This window comes from Paramisgurnus dabryanus, chromosome 10, assembly GCF_030506205.2.
Source record: "Paramisgurnus dabryanus chromosome 10, PD_genome_1.1, whole genome shotgun sequence".
In the NCBI taxonomy this organism is placed as follows: domain Eukaryota; kingdom Metazoa; phylum Chordata; class Actinopteri; order Cypriniformes; family Cobitidae; genus Paramisgurnus; species Paramisgurnus dabryanus.
Window position 1 is genome coordinate 38,081,296 of NC_133346.1, and position 16,067 is coordinate 38,097,362.

General features: G+C 36.8%; 3 long non-coding RNA genes across 5 annotated transcripts; 2 read left to right on the plus strand and 1 right to left on the minus strand.

The window, feature by feature from the left end:
* The first annotated feature begins 902 nt into the window (after positions 1 to 902).
* Positions 903 to 5,736, plus strand: LOC135718166 (uncharacterized). Its single transcript, XR_010520620.1, has 10 exons — positions 903 to 1,041; positions 1,608 to 1,726; positions 1,989 to 2,013; positions 2,099 to 2,219; positions 2,303 to 2,385; positions 2,485 to 2,559; positions 4,483 to 4,556; positions 4,760 to 4,859; positions 5,420 to 5,482; positions 5,601 to 5,736. It is a non-coding gene; the product is annotated as an uncharacterized lncRNA (long non-coding RNA).
* Positions 1,640 to 5,727, minus strand: LOC135718167 (uncharacterized). Of its 2 annotated transcripts, XR_012337835.1 has the most exons (7): positions 5,588 to 5,715; positions 5,013 to 5,063; positions 4,769 to 4,823; positions 3,606 to 4,539; positions 2,312 to 2,365; positions 2,108 to 2,161; positions 1,640 to 1,779 (listed from the first exon to the last, which is right to left on the minus strand). It is a non-coding gene; the product is annotated as an uncharacterized lncRNA (long non-coding RNA). The 2 variants fall into 2 exon arrangements; XR_012337834.1 differs by lacking the exon at positions 5,013 to 5,063 and having other exon boundaries at positions 5,588 to 5,727.
* A 2,978-nt stretch (positions 5,737 to 8,714) lies between the features above and the next one.
* LOC135718165 (uncharacterized) lies at positions 8,715 to 14,647 on the plus strand. 2 transcript variants are annotated; one of them, XR_010520619.2, is made up of 6 exons: positions 8,715 to 8,866; positions 9,922 to 10,225; positions 10,406 to 10,544; positions 11,515 to 11,574; positions 12,949 to 13,092; positions 13,865 to 14,647. It is a non-coding gene; the product is annotated as an uncharacterized lncRNA (long non-coding RNA). The 2 variants fall into 2 exon arrangements; XR_010520617.2 differs by lacking the exon at positions 13,865 to 14,647 and having other exon boundaries at positions 12,949 to 13,840.
* The last annotated feature ends 1,420 nt before the right edge of the window (positions 14,648 to 16,067 follow it).

Below are 16,067 nucleotides of genomic sequence, written 5' to 3' on the forward strand. Positions count from 1 at the left end.
CCAGCCGGTCGTGCAGGACGCTGGCGCAGGGCACTGAAAAAGCAATGTATGCAGCATGAATTTTGCATGAATAAAACAGCCATGAATTAATGCTTAGTGGAATTAAAAACGCTAAATTAAATTCGTTTTTCTGTTATTTCCCAGATAACACACGTACGTCGCGGAGATGTCTGCGCGATGTCTTCTTTTTCGTCTGGAAGACGTATTATATAGGGCGTTTGCTCATCTGGAAGGCGTCGCCGAGACGTCCGACCCAGCTGTTTGCAAGACACCCAGCAGATCTTTAAAAGATGTATGTTATTTAGAACGATGGCGAGCCGCCGTTTCCCAGATCTTTATAAGATGTTAGAACAGCAAGCCGCTCTTTCACAGATCTTTAGAAGAGCTTTAAAAGATGCCGAGCCGCTCTTTTCCAGATGTTTAGAAGAGCTTTAAAAGATGCCGAGCCGCTCTTTCCCAGATCTTTAGAAGAGCTTAAAAAGACGGTAAGCCGCTCTTTCCCAGATGTTTGTAAGATTAAAAGATCCCTCATTAACAAATTGAATTGCCCTAAACTACAGCAAATTATTTCTACACACATCTACACATGCATGCTGTGTCGTCGATATTAAGTAATTAAAACACAATTTTCAATTGATCTTAAAACAGGCAGTTGTTGATTTTATAAAACACATTTATTCAAATTAAACAATGAAAACTTTCATTCATTTATCTTTAAAGATGCATTTTACACGACAGTATGCGAAAACAACAACATATAAACATAACATATTTAAAATAATAAAAACCTTTCCGCGTCTGCTTTATTAATCTCCATTCTGAAATAAAACATTACAAAAAAATACCAGGAAATAATCGTGAAAGGCTGTTCTTTCTTCATAGCGTTAATTAGGATCTAGAAGATAAAATTACCCGAAAGTGTTGTCATTGTTAAATAAATTACGAATGTGCGTCTTTGCGTCAAGGTCATGATTCTACATAACAACATCCGCTTGACCTCGCAATGCCAAGAAGAAGAAAGGCGTGGAACATTTGCTTAAGGTATGTAGTAATAATGCATTTAAATAATAAACTGTTTGCTGTCGGATCATTTAAATAATACCTCGAAATTGGGTTGATAACAGTTATTCATGCTTTAATATTGATCTTTCGCCCACCTGTCTGACGTTAATTTATTTTGATCGTTCATGTAACACGAGTACACGAGTTACACGAGTCTTGTGTAAGATTCTAGAAAGATATAGTGGCTTACTTTTTTAAAACGATCAGTATTATGGTTGATATTTGTATTACACTTGTTAATATTTGTTTTTGCCCCCATTTTTCATTTCATGAATATTTTCTATGTCCCCAAAAGGCCTATTTCTCTCAAATGTTATTCACAAATCTGTCTAAATCTGTGTTAGGGTTGCGTTTATAATTGTGGTTAGTGTGTGTGTAAGGCTCTGCCTGTGAAAACACATCTAAAGTCTTTTTTGTGATGTACTGTTTTCTACATAAAATCATCCTAAACAATGAAAAGAACATTTTGTAAAAATATCTTATCTTTAATATTGGCTGAGTAAGATTCTTTGTATAAACCCTCAGTCTGTTAATTTTGTCTCCAGCCTGTCAAGATCTTCAGCAGATGTTTGAGCAAAAAGTCATCATCCTCTTCGTCACTCTTCATCCGTATTTGGGGTAACAAGCACCTGCTTCCCACAAGAGACTGGACAGCTGATGTCAGGTGGTTAGTCTTTATTTGCATTCATCCTAGTACCGTCAAGACTGCTATTGCAGCTGCAAAAAGGCAAAGATAAATGAATTAGGAGTGTAGCTTTTAAAATGCTTTTACTATTAAATGCATTATTTTGATTTATTTAAACTTAAGAATCAAATAGGTGTGTAGTTTAGGTAAAATTCTTATAACTGCATTTGTCTGTTTTACAACAGATAAACAGTAACCAAGTATAAATTTACTGTTTTTTTTATGTTGGATGGATCATCAGACCTGCACCTTCCTTGAACATGTTGGTAAGGTAACACTTCATGCAAGTTAATGATGATGCTTTTTTATAAGAACTTTTTATAAATAAATATTATTATTGTTTTTATTTAGGTATCTTACTCTGTATTTGTTCACGGTGGTCACCCCAGGGTCTCAGGACTCAAATTGAGTGCTCTATGGATTAAACAGAAAATGCAGTATAAACAAGTGTTATGTTGTCTTCAACATGTTGGTAAGGTAACACTTCATGCGAGTTAATGATGATGCTTTTTCATGAGAACTTTTTATAAATAAATATTTTTATTGTTTTTTTAGGTAACTTACTCTGTATTTGTTCACGGTGGTCACCCCAGGGTCTCAGGACTCAAAACGAGTGCTCTGTGGATTGAACATAAAATGTAGTATAAACAAGTGTTATGTTTTAAAATGCCACTAATAATGTGTTTCTGTTTTCTTTCTCATTATGCTAACAAACACTCTTTTACCCCTCATGTTAGGTAGATCAACACTCCAACCATCTGCATTAGGGACTGAATAAAGGATGCCCTCTGTAGCTGGGAATGTTAGATCAGGTAATTTGCATTTGATATATTTTTAAAGACACACACACTAATGCTGCTTTTACACCGCCAGCGACTAGCAACACAATCTCGTTCATTCCAATGAAAGCTTTGCCCCATTAAGCAACATGAGCAACTGTGACCAATGACAATAGGAAGTGGGCATGTCCAGCTATGCCACAACTTTGAGTAAAGTTCAACTTGATGAAGGACTTTTGGGAGCAACTACCAATGAGAGTGAAGCAGTGAAGTTCATGTCATCCGTCTTTTGTCATTTACTGAGAGGATTGTTACTCATTTGTTTATAGTATTTACTAGGACAACCAGAATTGGGAACGCCTTCTAATAAATGCAGCATAAGGCCTTAACTGTCTGTGGCAAATATTTTTAGCACCTAAAATAAATAGGGGTGCTGCTTTTAAAGAAAAACACCACAGTTTTTCAATATTTTACTATGTTCTTACCTCAACTTAGATCAATTAATACATCCTTATCTTTCATCAATGCATGCACTTAATATTTGTACAGCACGTCGTGAATGTGTTAGCATTTAGCCTAGCCCCATTCATTCCTCGGCGAGCAGTAACATCATCACTCCTGACTACTCCCCCCCTTTTGAGTTTGAGCGAGAGGTGGAGTAATCAGGAGTGATGATGTTACTGCACGCCGAGGTCGAAGTGCTGCAAACTTAGTGCTCTTTTGCCATACAATATAGTTCTCATTTTTATCCGCTTAAAAAAATCGCCACGTTTTATTTTGTGCCACCATACTTACTCGTATAACTACTCATGTAACAGTCTTTAAATAAGGAAAACATGAAAGGGTTGGGTGGCTTCTAAATTCATCCCTGTTTGGATTCTAAGGAATGAATGGGGCTAGGCTAAATGCTAACACATTCAAGAAGCGTTGTACAAAGATTAAGTGCACGTATTGAAAAAAGATAGGGATGTATTAATTCGTCTAAGGTAAAAACATAGTAACATTTTGGAAAGCGGTGGTGTTTTCCATTTAAAGGGATAGTTCACCCAAAAATGAAAATAATGTAATTAATGACACACCCTCATGTTGTTCCAAACTTGTAAGACCTCCATTCATCTTCGGAACACAGTTTAAGATGTTTTAGATTTAGTCCGAGAGCTTTCTGACCCTCCAAAAAATGTATGTGCTGTATACTGTCTCATTTCCAGAAAGTTAATTAAAACATCATCAAAGTAGTCCATGTGACATCAGTGGGTCAGTTAGAATTAGTTGAAGCATCATTAATACATTTTGGTCCAAAAATAACGATCTATTCAGCATTGTCTTCTCTTCCGGGCCTGTTGCGAATGCGCGTGCACAGTGGCGCTGCTGACGTACGACGCTGCTGACGTGTTATCCTTAGACATGTTTGCGAAGATTGTTTTGTTTACAGCGTCTCTCTCAGACTGTAAACGGAAAAAAAAGCTTGGGTGCACCAGATAACAAGCCAACAGCATCGTACGGAAGCAGTGTCATGCACACGGTTCACAACAGACCCAGAAGAGAAGACAATGCCGAATAAAGTCGTAATTTTTGGACCTAAATGTATTTTTGCCGCTTCAACAAATTCTAACTGACCCACTGATGTCACAAGAACTATTTTGATGATGTTTTTATTACCTTTCTGGACATGAACAGTATACCGTACATACATTTTTAATGGAGGGTCAGCAAGCTCTCGGACTACATCTAAAATATCTAAATGGTTACTAAAATTGAGGTCAGATTTTTGAAAACGTGGTCATCCAAAGTTCTCGGTACAGAAAATCTGTTTTGTATGGATCAGAGTTAGACATGGTCATGTAATATATAACAATGTAATAGCAAGTGTTATGTTGTTTTTGAAAATGCTCTGAAAATGAAAAAAGCTTTGTTTATCCACTATGCTATCAAATGCTCTTTTACCTTGCATGTTAGGCGGATCAACATTCCATCCATCTGCATTAGGATCTACCTTAGAGACACTCACTGGAGCTGTAAATGGGAAGCAGGTAAGTTGCACAACAGGTTTCTTGTAGCATTCTTAGACTAGCAATTTTTATGTGAGAACTTTAACATGATAGAAATTGTTAAACTACAAATATGGTCTATATTGTCTGAGAGAAATTCTTACTCAAGAATCTGCATATTGCTGTAGATATGCAGAGTACTTATCTCGAAACAGTCGTAAAAGATTAATGTTTTTGTTTTGTAGGTCACTTACTTTGCATTCGTCCTTGGTGGTCACCCAAGGGTCTCTAGAGTGAAAATTACTCAATCTATGGATTAAACAGAAAATTTAGTTGTATGAAGTGGTATGTTGTCTTTAAATGCCATTAAAAATGTGTTTCTGTTTTCTGTCTCATATTAAGAAATACTCTTTAACCTGCCCACTGGAGCTGGGAATGGTTAGCTGCATTTTTTACATTTACAAATAAACAAACAGAGTTAGATAAGTCCATACATACCATTCTCATCTCCGTGTGTGCTGTAACTCTGTCTGACGCAGCCCCTGCTAGCTAAGCTTAGAACAAAAGACTGGTAGTGAATTTATACAAATCACAACACATAAATTGGAAAATGTCCACGTTACTTTGTCACTTATTGGAAGCAGTATGCTAGCTGGAGCCATTCACTTCCAGTCTTTGTGCTAAGCTAAGCTAGCGGGGGCTGCATCAGACAGAGTTACAGCACGCACAGGGATGAGAAAGGTATGTATGGACTTATCTAACTCTGGGGGATACGGTGAATAAGCTAAATTCCCAAAATGTGGGCGTGTTCCTTTAAGGATTTAGGGGTATTTTGAAGTTAAATGAAGCCGTTTTACTTTTTAAACTGTCTCTTTTATAAGGACTTACTGAATTTATTTTTGCAGCAATTTGGGACATTCTTCCAGTTGTCGGCAACTTTGTGAAAAAGGCTGGAAACTTAAATGCAGGTACTGTTTCATTCTTTTGTTTTTTTTTTACAGCTATGAAAAATAATGTGTTTTTAATTGTACTGTCTATTAATTCTTTTATACAGTTTAGCTGATTCTGCTTACCTGACTCATGCAGAATTCTGGCCTGGTGTTTGGTCTGTGCTGTCTTTGGCTCTTGCATCTCCATCATCCTGACCCTCTTTAGCAGCCTGTCCATGTATTTATTTGGAGGCCACCATGAGCACCCATCTGCATAATATGACTTTGTTACTCAGATGTCCATGCGCTCCTACAAATTCTACATTTTTTGTAAAGCTGCAACAAGTTGAAACCCTATAATTATTAACGTTTGATTTTGAACTATGTAATTCAAATACATGAATAAGTAACAAAATCAGAAATTTATTAAGATATTACCTTTTTGTTGCTTGTTTACTGATCTATCAATCCTTTTGCATTTTCATAATTGTTCATCATAACTTGGTATACAGTGGATGTGTGGCTGCAGATAACTTTCTGAAGTCAATTTAAAAAGACAAAAGTTAATAAATGCTGAATTGGTCAAATATACATTGTTGTATTTTCACCATTTTGATGTTTAGGCATTTCATAACTTGAGGGTTAATTCACGTATAGTGATGTTTCAAATCAAAGATTAATTTATTAATGACAGCTAATCATTTTATAAAGATTTTTATTACAATATTTATTTAATATCAATTTAATACATTTAATTCGTTACACCTACATTACTGAGCGCAAGGGAGTGCAGCCAACAAATACATTCAGGTGTGTTCGACTTAACACCGAGATGCGCAGACAGCACGTGGTATGACATCAAACAGGCATGTGATTGACTAAGGACAAAAAAGCAGGAAAATATATTAAGACCCCCCTACACACACACGCCAATCAAACTGGTGGCGGATCTATACGGATAGTAAAGCAGGACCCATAACAACTTATTTGAACAAAAAAACACATTTTAATTTATTTTACAGCTAGATGTGCAACATGCAACTTTTTTTGTACAGTATGACACATAACAACTTATTTGGTGGATGTGTAACAGTGGGAATCAAAAGCAAGTGTCTTGTCCACTGCTCCATCACCACCTCTCTCTGTAACAACAACCTTGACAAAAATATGTTTTAACTTATTTTTGTTTTACATTTTTACCCAACTTTAACAGCTAAATGTGCCACATGCATATGTTCATGTCAAAAGAAGGCCTATTTTGCAGACATCCAAATAAAATGTAGGCAATGGCTTATAAAGAACGAATAAATCTTACAAAGATTTTTTTCATATCCACTTAGGTTCCTCAGTTTGCACTCTAGCATTTGTTTGATCCAGGTAACGTTAGCTTTGCATAAAAAATGGTTATCATTCGCATGGCTACTTTTACTTTTATACTTTAAAATGATAGTTCACCCAAATATGAAAATAATGTCATTATTTAATCACTCTAATGTTGTTACAAACCTGTATAAATTTTGTTGTTCAGATGAACACTCAGGAAAATATTTTAAGAAATGTTTGTAACCAAACTGTTCATTGACCCCATTTACTTCCATAGTATTCTTTTTTTCCTACTATGGAAGTGAAGGGGGTCCACGAACGGTTTGGTTACAAACGTTTCTCAAAATATCTTCCTTTGTGTTCATCAGAACAAATACATTTATACAGGTTTGTAACAACATGAGGGGAGTAAATGATGACAGAATTGTCATTTTTGGGTGAACTATCCCTTTAAGTAAATTTCCAAGCCTGTACTTTGGTACTTTTACTTGAGTAAAGAAGTTAAATCGGTACTTCTACTTTTACCAGAGTATTTTTTAATACAAATATCTGTAAAAATGTGCTACACAGGACCTTTAGTTATAATAAAGTGTCTTAAAGGTCTCTTTTCCTAATTTTAGACCCCTGTAGATGAGTCACTTTGTTAGCTGTTAAACATAAACAATAGAAGGTTGACACTAATAAATAAAAGTAATTGTACAAAAAAGTACAGGTGCTATTTATTTTAATCAAACTGGTCAACCTTAAAACTTTAAAAACACGAAACCTTTGAAACAAACGATGATACAGAGGCCGTTTCTCAATCCTAGGCTGCAGCCTTCCGGAGGTCGCATTTCTAAGCTGCATACGTCATCAAGATTCACAATCATAAAGTTTACTATTATTCTTACTTAATCGTAAATTGTTGTAATATGTTTATGACTTCCGAATGTAATGCTCAGTTGGGTTTAACCAGGCTCGATGACCTCTGCAGCCTTCCGATTGAGAAACGTTCAGAGGTAACTTATTTCCTTGCCTTTTTTCGGAACCAATATTGTTGCATCGTCCCTCTCTGTGTCGCCACCATGATTTTCTGCAATGGCGTTCGTTTTTCCTCTCATTTCTGTGAAAATTGCCGCTCCAAATCCACCAAGTAAACCGACGTATATGTTTGCCGCTTTGTTTCGCGTCACGCGAGTGACAGCCAAACGTCGCAAATGAGAAGAGAGGAGAGAAACAATCGGGTCTGATTGGTGAATGAATAGGGTTTGCTTTTACACTGTGTGAGTGTAAGCAAGTTTGACAACATAACATCTGGATTGTTTTAATGTAAACACGTGAATGCAGCATCTGAATACAGGGTATGAATCGAGATTGTGATTCTTTTTTTGATAGACACAAGCAATAATATATACCCAGATCATCCGATCTGGAGATGTTCTTTTCACGATACCACTGTAGCGCGAGGACGACTGAGGTACACTGCAGGACCCCTCGCAGGGAGCTTGATTGATCTGAGCAATACAATCATACTTCGCCATCCGCCATTTGCGAACTGTCGGAAACACGTCCTTGTTGATATTTGGAAAGGAAAATGCATCTCTTTGTCATCTGACGTGCCGCACGGTGTGGCTCTGTTGCGCATGGACGGCGATTGTGGTTCCGGCCCGGTTTACCATGGTGACGGCTGTGAGATGCCCCCCTCCCCCCTATTTTTTTTTTTTTACATATCTGCATGATTCACGTAGGTCACATTTTCAGGTCGGAAAATTCGGAATTCCGGATTAAACCGGAAAAATCACATCCCTGATCAAAGTACCGCGAGAGTTTGGGAAAGCCCCGGAAAAGGTTTGATCTCGCGGTACTTGATGTCACGATCGGTTTGCGTGTAGATCAGCATGAAGTAGAACACATCTGAAAGATGTGTGGGCTGCCTGCACTCAACATTGCGATAATTCAGTAGAGTGTAACCTCAATCGGTTTTTGCAGCTTCTGGGTGTCGTGTCGAACGATCGCAGAACGATTTTTTGTTATTTTCCAACTCGATTTTTAACTCCCTAGACTAGTAGGATGTTCCAACGGGTGAAGCAACAGTGCTGACGGCAGAGTTTCAGTGTCAATGTAAGTTAACCATTTTAACAGAATATATGTTGTTATGCAGGCATGTAAGTTAGTCGATCTACAGAATGATCGTCGTATATTAATGTTCTAGACGCGATTAAAAGCTTATTAACATTTACCAATGCACTGCTATTCAGGCCGCTGCAAAGTCCCGAAGCCACGTTGTAATGTTAACTTCACATGTTACGCACTGGTGGGGATAAACCAGCCATTTTAATAGAGTTATTAAATGTCTCAAACCTTTCCCGCCCTTTAACGTTACGTTAAAATGGCCCTTATACGGATAACGTTACTGTCATTCAGACCTTTTCCTAGAAACCACTCAAAACCGTTAACGTTGTTCTATTGGAGTGGTTTGATAATTGTATTTATTAATTGTTTCAGTTATATTAGTTATATCTGTTCTTTAATTCGTATTTCTAACAATTAAAACCCAGGAATGACAAGCTATACTTACCAAGATTTTGACGATCAAACTGACAGGAAAACTAACTTAAAGCCGACTATTAAACCAAAAAACATACTATTACAAAGTGAAGAGGAACGTAATGTGTACAAAATTTATTATTTACAGGTTATTAATAATGTTATTTGCGACAAAAAAGTTGAGGGTACTCGAGCAAATAACGGTCTTCTGGTAAATATTGTGGTCACGTGATGGCCTCGCGACATATAAGTCGTTTCCGGTCGTTTCTCAAACGCACAGCTGCGTCCTTTTAAAATTATTTTTAATATTTTTTTTAAATAATAAGAAATACAAAGGGGGACATTATACATATATAAAATAAAAATAAATAAGGCTCCGTCCTTATTATTATTATTTTTTTTAAATAAGGCTCCGTCCTAGAAGGCTGCATGTCTCGGCTGCCACGTTATCAAGCATCGTCGAAGGACATCTCAATCTGCTTGTTTTCTATTTTGTTGTTTTAATTTAATTACAAAATGTTTAACTGTCCATGTTGTAAAGACAGTTGATACATGACTTTTATTCACTGTACTACATTATTGGATTTTTTTGGTGATGCATTGCTAATTTTCAACTTCTCTCTTTAAAGTTTTCATGCCATGATCACTGGGGCGGAAACCATTATGACGTTGCCTTGGACATCAAACTAAACCATCTCATTCTGGCTTTTTTCTAACATCGAAATCTCAGAAGGCCAGGACTAAGATGGACGCAGCCTCCACATGCAACCTTGCATTTGAGGAACACCCATAGAACGGTCAACTTACCCCATACTCTAACCTGAATGCAGGGATCATAAAACTTTATCTTTTACCTTAATTGTTAGATGGGTGTTGATACCAAACTTTTTTGTCTCGTCTACCCAGTAGAAAGTCATGGGTTCTGCTGCTGAGGTTGTCATAAAGCATGCTTTTTCCATTTGTTGCATTGGGCAATATTATCAAAAGATTCTGAAAGAAATAAGATAATTTTCAAAGCATTAACATGAATATGAAAGCATTAAGTCATTAATGATCATCTTTTATTATTGTTTATTTATAGTGTCTTTTATTCTGCTTACCTGACTCATGCAGAATTCTGGCTTGATGTTTGGTCCACCTGTTAGCTGGCTCTGGTGCTTGGTAGTCTTCTCAAACCTCTGAATCAAGGCCACCATGAGAGGCCTTCTGAAGACCATCATTACGCTTCAGATCCAGTTGTCTTAACTATGAGGTAAATCTTTTTTAACTGCAGCATTGAGCGTTATGTGCGCTGTTTATGCGCACTGAACGCCTTGCATTTTTGCCCTCTACTGCAACATGCATTTTTGAAGGAGCGCTAAGAGCGGAAAAGCACCCAACGTCATTTGTGTCTTTCCATTGTCCAATTGAATATGGGGAGAGGCGGGCCTTCCGTTGTAGGGACCGATGTTTACAGTTATTTGAAACAATCGTACTTCAGTCACTTACTGTCTCCTGTGTGTTTATGCACCTCTCACCTTCGATCAAAGTCAGTGCAAGCGTCCTCTTTTTAAAGTTTCTGCTTATTTGACAGTTAACAGCAAAAGAGCGCTCACGCTTCAATATTTGATTGACAGGACAGCTGCCTCTGTGGTTGCCTAGCAATATAAAAATCTGCGCTGCACTGCTTTTTATAAAGTGACCAAATCAAGGTGCACCTTGTGTTTCCACGTCTTTAAAACGCATTTGGTGTGATTGGCCCCCAACAAGGGTTTTTTCTGCTGCTTTTTATTTTTTCAGCTTTTGCCTTGATATTGTATTTTACATTGGTAAATGCCTATGGACATTGGCTACTAGCCTTCTGCATGTGTAAATCCACATCGATGCGAACAATGACGCAAACGTGTAAATGAAAAGTGGCGGATAGCCTACTGTGTAGAGGCATTGGGGTAGGTCTGACTAAATCAGCCTTAATGACAACTGCATCAGTCTTCAATGATGGTTTAACTTTTACACAGATAAACACTCACTTTGTCTATCCAGACCTCAAGGTTAGAGTTCGAACAGATTCAGATAGTTGTTTTTGTTCATTTTCTAAGTATTTTGTTGATATTTTAGTCCTAATTGATTATGACAGATTTGTTACAGCCTTATCTGTCAAAATGACAGGCAATAAGAAAGTTTAATTCAACCTCTGGTTGTAAAGCAGATTTTGAACCAGTCTTCTTCAATTGTGTCACTAGCCTACCACAATCCCTGTGCACCAGCTATGGAAAGTGCAGACCAAACTTCTACCTCCACCTGTGAGTCTCTTCCCACATTTAGTAAAGTAATGAATGGAGTTTTACAAATTTTTTTAGGGTACATTATTTTAATTACCAAATGATTTCTCGGATGAATTGGATAAAAAAGACAATATTTTATTTTTCATTTATGAAAACTGGTTGTTGCTGCATGAACTCAAGCACATTTATTTCAAACACATCAACGCAACGTCATTGCTATAAACAGATATTTTGGATAAAAGATAATGCACATCAGGTCACACAAATCAAACACGAAGAGTTGTCATACACCGTGTGTACAGTCAGTCATTCAAATTGGATATACACAAAAATCAGATTTAAACTGACAGTGTAAACATAGTCTATGAGATCAATGAGGGGTCAATAGATCTAGTTCAATCAACGCCCTCACCATGCTCTCCCAGCTTTAGGTGCTTAGACCTGTTTTTCTAATCAAACAATACAAGGACAGATGTTTCGGCGTTATTGCCTTCATGGCATGAAAGATTAAAATCTGCATTTAAACCCAAAGGGGATATGATCTTTAAATAAAATTGCCTGTCATTTTATTGATTACAACCATAATACTGAACAACTTTAAAGGTCCCGTTTTTCCTGTGTTTTTGAAGCTTTGATTGTGTTTACAGTGCACAATATAACATGTGTTCATGTTTCACATGCGGTATTTTTCACACAATCTACTTATCTATATAGTGCTTTCACTGTCCTAAAAACGGCTGATGTCTTCTTTGTCCTATGAAGTCCCTCCTTCAGAAATACGTAACGAGTTCTGATTGTGTAGTTTGTTTAGTGTGTTGTGATTTGACAGCAGCTTAGCTTAGCCAGGGTGGAGTTTAGTCAAACACACTTGCTTTGACGTCATTCAACCGGGAAGTAGAGGGCTGTAGTCCAAACCGGCCGTTCGCTGTATTGAAAGGGGAATTCTGTTAAAGATAATACATCGCCTGGCTGGCAGTGAACTTTAAGCTTTAACATTTACAGGTATTATTTATGCTATTACATACAGCAACATTACACACTAACTAAAGTTTGAAATAGGGGATCAGAAAAAACGTGACCTTTAATGTTTAAGTATTGAGAAAAGAATTAATTCTTACTGTGGTGGAGATATTGAAAACTCTTACAAAGAGAGTCATTTTGGGTGTTTTATTTAAAGACCATGTCCCCTTTTAGCCTGACTACGTCAGACTTTGTACTTCCGCTCAAGCAAAGTAGCAGAGAATGGTATTACTATGCTAGTCCCCTTTGGGTTTAAATGAAGATTTTGATCTTTCATGTTTTTAATATTTTGGTTTTTCTTTGGGTGCAATTTATATAAATGAAATACTTTGTCTGATGTGATGATGTTCTCATTGTGTTCTGTTGTTACAGATAGAACTGAACTGGAGTCTGTGAACTAATGCTGTGTTCGAGACAACTGGAACAGCAAACAAAGTTGAGTATCCGACCTCTCAACTTGTGACTGATCGATCAGCACCAACCTCAACGAGATGCATCATTTGACATTGCAGACAAGTTGGTGGCTAGCCTTTCACAGCCTTACATGAACCGCAAACAAACTTTAAACTATTTTTACAGCACATAATATTTATGAACATGAATGTTAAATTATCCAGTAACCATTTTCTGCCATAATTGGCACAAGAGCACAAACTTCTCCTGGCGTCTCATTATGTGGTAAACACGCAAATGTGATATGTGATTGACTGGAATGCATTGAGGTCGGTGGTAGGATATTTAATGACATAACATCAGAAATCCGAATTGTAACACTGCGCAATATTTCACATAATTGTCATGACCTGATTATCCTCCCATGTTTTTAACACAACCATTGATTGGTCACACGGAAGCAGAGACTTTGTCCTTTGTATCTCTCAAAAAAAAGAATTCTATATTTAATGTTAAAAAACACTTACAGTAGACTGTGTTAGATAACTGTGCTTTTGGAAGTCATTTCTGATAACCGCACACCTAACTTGTCTAATGTCTTAAAAATAGGCACCAGAGCAATGTTTGTGGTAACCGTGGTATAAGAGGAATAATTGACTCCGGTCTTTTGAATTATTTGAAAATAAAGCACACCCGCGGTGTAACGGCACTCTGCTTCGCGTCGTGCCGCATTGCACCTTGGGTGTGCATTATTTTCTTATAATTCAATGGCCCGTCGTCAATTATTCCTTACATATTGAAGGTTGACAGGTTTGTTTGCATGTAATTGCAGTATTATTAATTTGGGGTTGATAGTCCAATGTTGATTTGAGAGAAAAAAAATTTTTCTTTTTAGATCCTTTCTCTTTTTAATGCAGCACTTAAGAAGGATGAACCACCCTGATCTACTAAGATGCACAGATTCAACTCTGGCCCAGCATCATCCCCACACCTCATCTGCCATCAGTTTAATTTAATGTCTGTCAATTGCAAATGCTATTTATTTCAGTTATATTACAACTTAATGTTAACTTTAATTGAGACTAGTATTGTGTAAAGCTGGGGTTTCCAAACTTTTCATTTCAAAACCTATTAGACAAGTGTAATCTATTCTAGACCCACTAAAATATTTTTACATATACATTTTTTTAATGGGGTAACACATTTGTTCTCTTTCAGTGGAGTCATTTTATTTTCATAATATTTCATAATGTAAAGCAGTGGTTCTTAACGTTATTCCTCGAGGCCCACTGCTCTGCACATTTTGTATGTCTCTTTTATCTGACAGACTCAGTTCAGTTCATTGAGATCTCTTCTAATGAGCTGATGATTTGAATCAGGTGTGTTAAATAAGGGAGACATACAAAATGTGCAGGGCAGTGGGCCTCGAGGAATAACATTAAGAACCACTGATGTAAAGTAAATACAAGTTTATTTGCAATACCAAATATTTTATGGTATATTCTTTCAAAACCATTGTCATTGTTAATTATTAATTTGGCCAAACTGTTGTTGCATCATTAAGGTGTGCAACACACCTTAACCTACTGTGTGACCGACAAGTGGGTCCTCCTGACCCACAGTTTAAAATCCCCTGGTGTACTGAATGTATTGTAATTAAAGTCGCATCTAAGTCTTGTGTAACAGTCTCCATTATTTAAATTGTGATTATATTCAGTTTCACATGATACTTTCAGCACTTACTACATCACAGTGTTTTAATGCTTTAATTTTTAGGTTTATTATAAATTCATTCATTTTTAAAGAAAAAAATTTCTACTATATTTCTTTCTTTATGTAGAACATGCAAAGTCTAAAATGGAAAGTGTCATGATCAGCTCTGGGTCTTGTGCAGTGATTAAAAGAGCAGGTAGTAAATGTCATAGCTTTGACGTATATTGGTAGGCTCTGGATGTAATGAACATTCAGAACATATGTTTCATAAATTAAATTTGGTAAACTAACTTGTCAGAACAATTCATGCTGTGATGCTGGATAATACCTGGTCAAATTAATACATGTATAGTGTGTTTCGACATTGTATAAGGTTTCTTCATCTATACAGACATCTGTTAGAGAACGGTGCAGAGACTGCTGTCCATTATTGGTTACAGTATATTTGTTAAAATGTTGCCAGTAAGATTATTTCCGTGTACAAGGTACTTTCTTTGAGAACCTTTAAGTGTTTTATTCTGCACTTAAAGCATAAACGCAATTTAAATGCAGGAGTCCCCTCGTCCTTACTGCCAAATATGCAAGTGAAACTGGACTAAACGCATACAGTATACATACGGGTATGATTTCATGTTTCTATATTACACGTGATACGAGGTAGGGTATATAAAAATAATATTTTATGAATGCTACATAAATCCAAACTCTTAAAAAATTGGCAAATTATATGCAGCTGGGTTTTTTTTATCTTTTGTTTGTGTTTAATTACAATTAAACAAGAAATAAGTGTAAACAATGAAATTGTCATGGTTCTGCCATCTTGTCCTTTATTTAATCTAGTCTTGTGGCAGAATCATGACAGACCCATGTTTTGTGTGGGTTCACGTGGTCTTAGTATTGATTTACTGGACCACGTGTTCCCAGTGTCTTGTCTCTTTTACCCCGCTCCCTTGTCATCCTCCTCATTATTGTTTGATTTATATCACCTGTTCCCCTCTTGATTTGTTACCCTATTTAATCCTCTTGTATTCATTGTCCTGTGCTTGTGCATTGTTTCTGTGTTCCAAATACCTGTGAGTACTCTGTCCGAAAGTCAAGTCTAGTTTAGTGTTTTATATATCAAGTGTTTTGTCAGGTTTATTGTTAAGTGTACCCTGTTAAGTGTAGTTATAGTCTAGTCTTGTTTAGTGTTCACTTCCCCTGTTTAGTATCTTGTTTATGTTGTTTTGCCCCCTCGTGGGTTTTGTTTTCTGTTTAATTCTTTAATAAATATCCTTAGTTAACCCCTTGTTGTCTGCATTTGGGTTCATCTACACATCCTTCAAACCATAACAGAATGCACAAGCCAGAAACGAACCCAGCAGACAGAGTGGACCCGGCGGAGC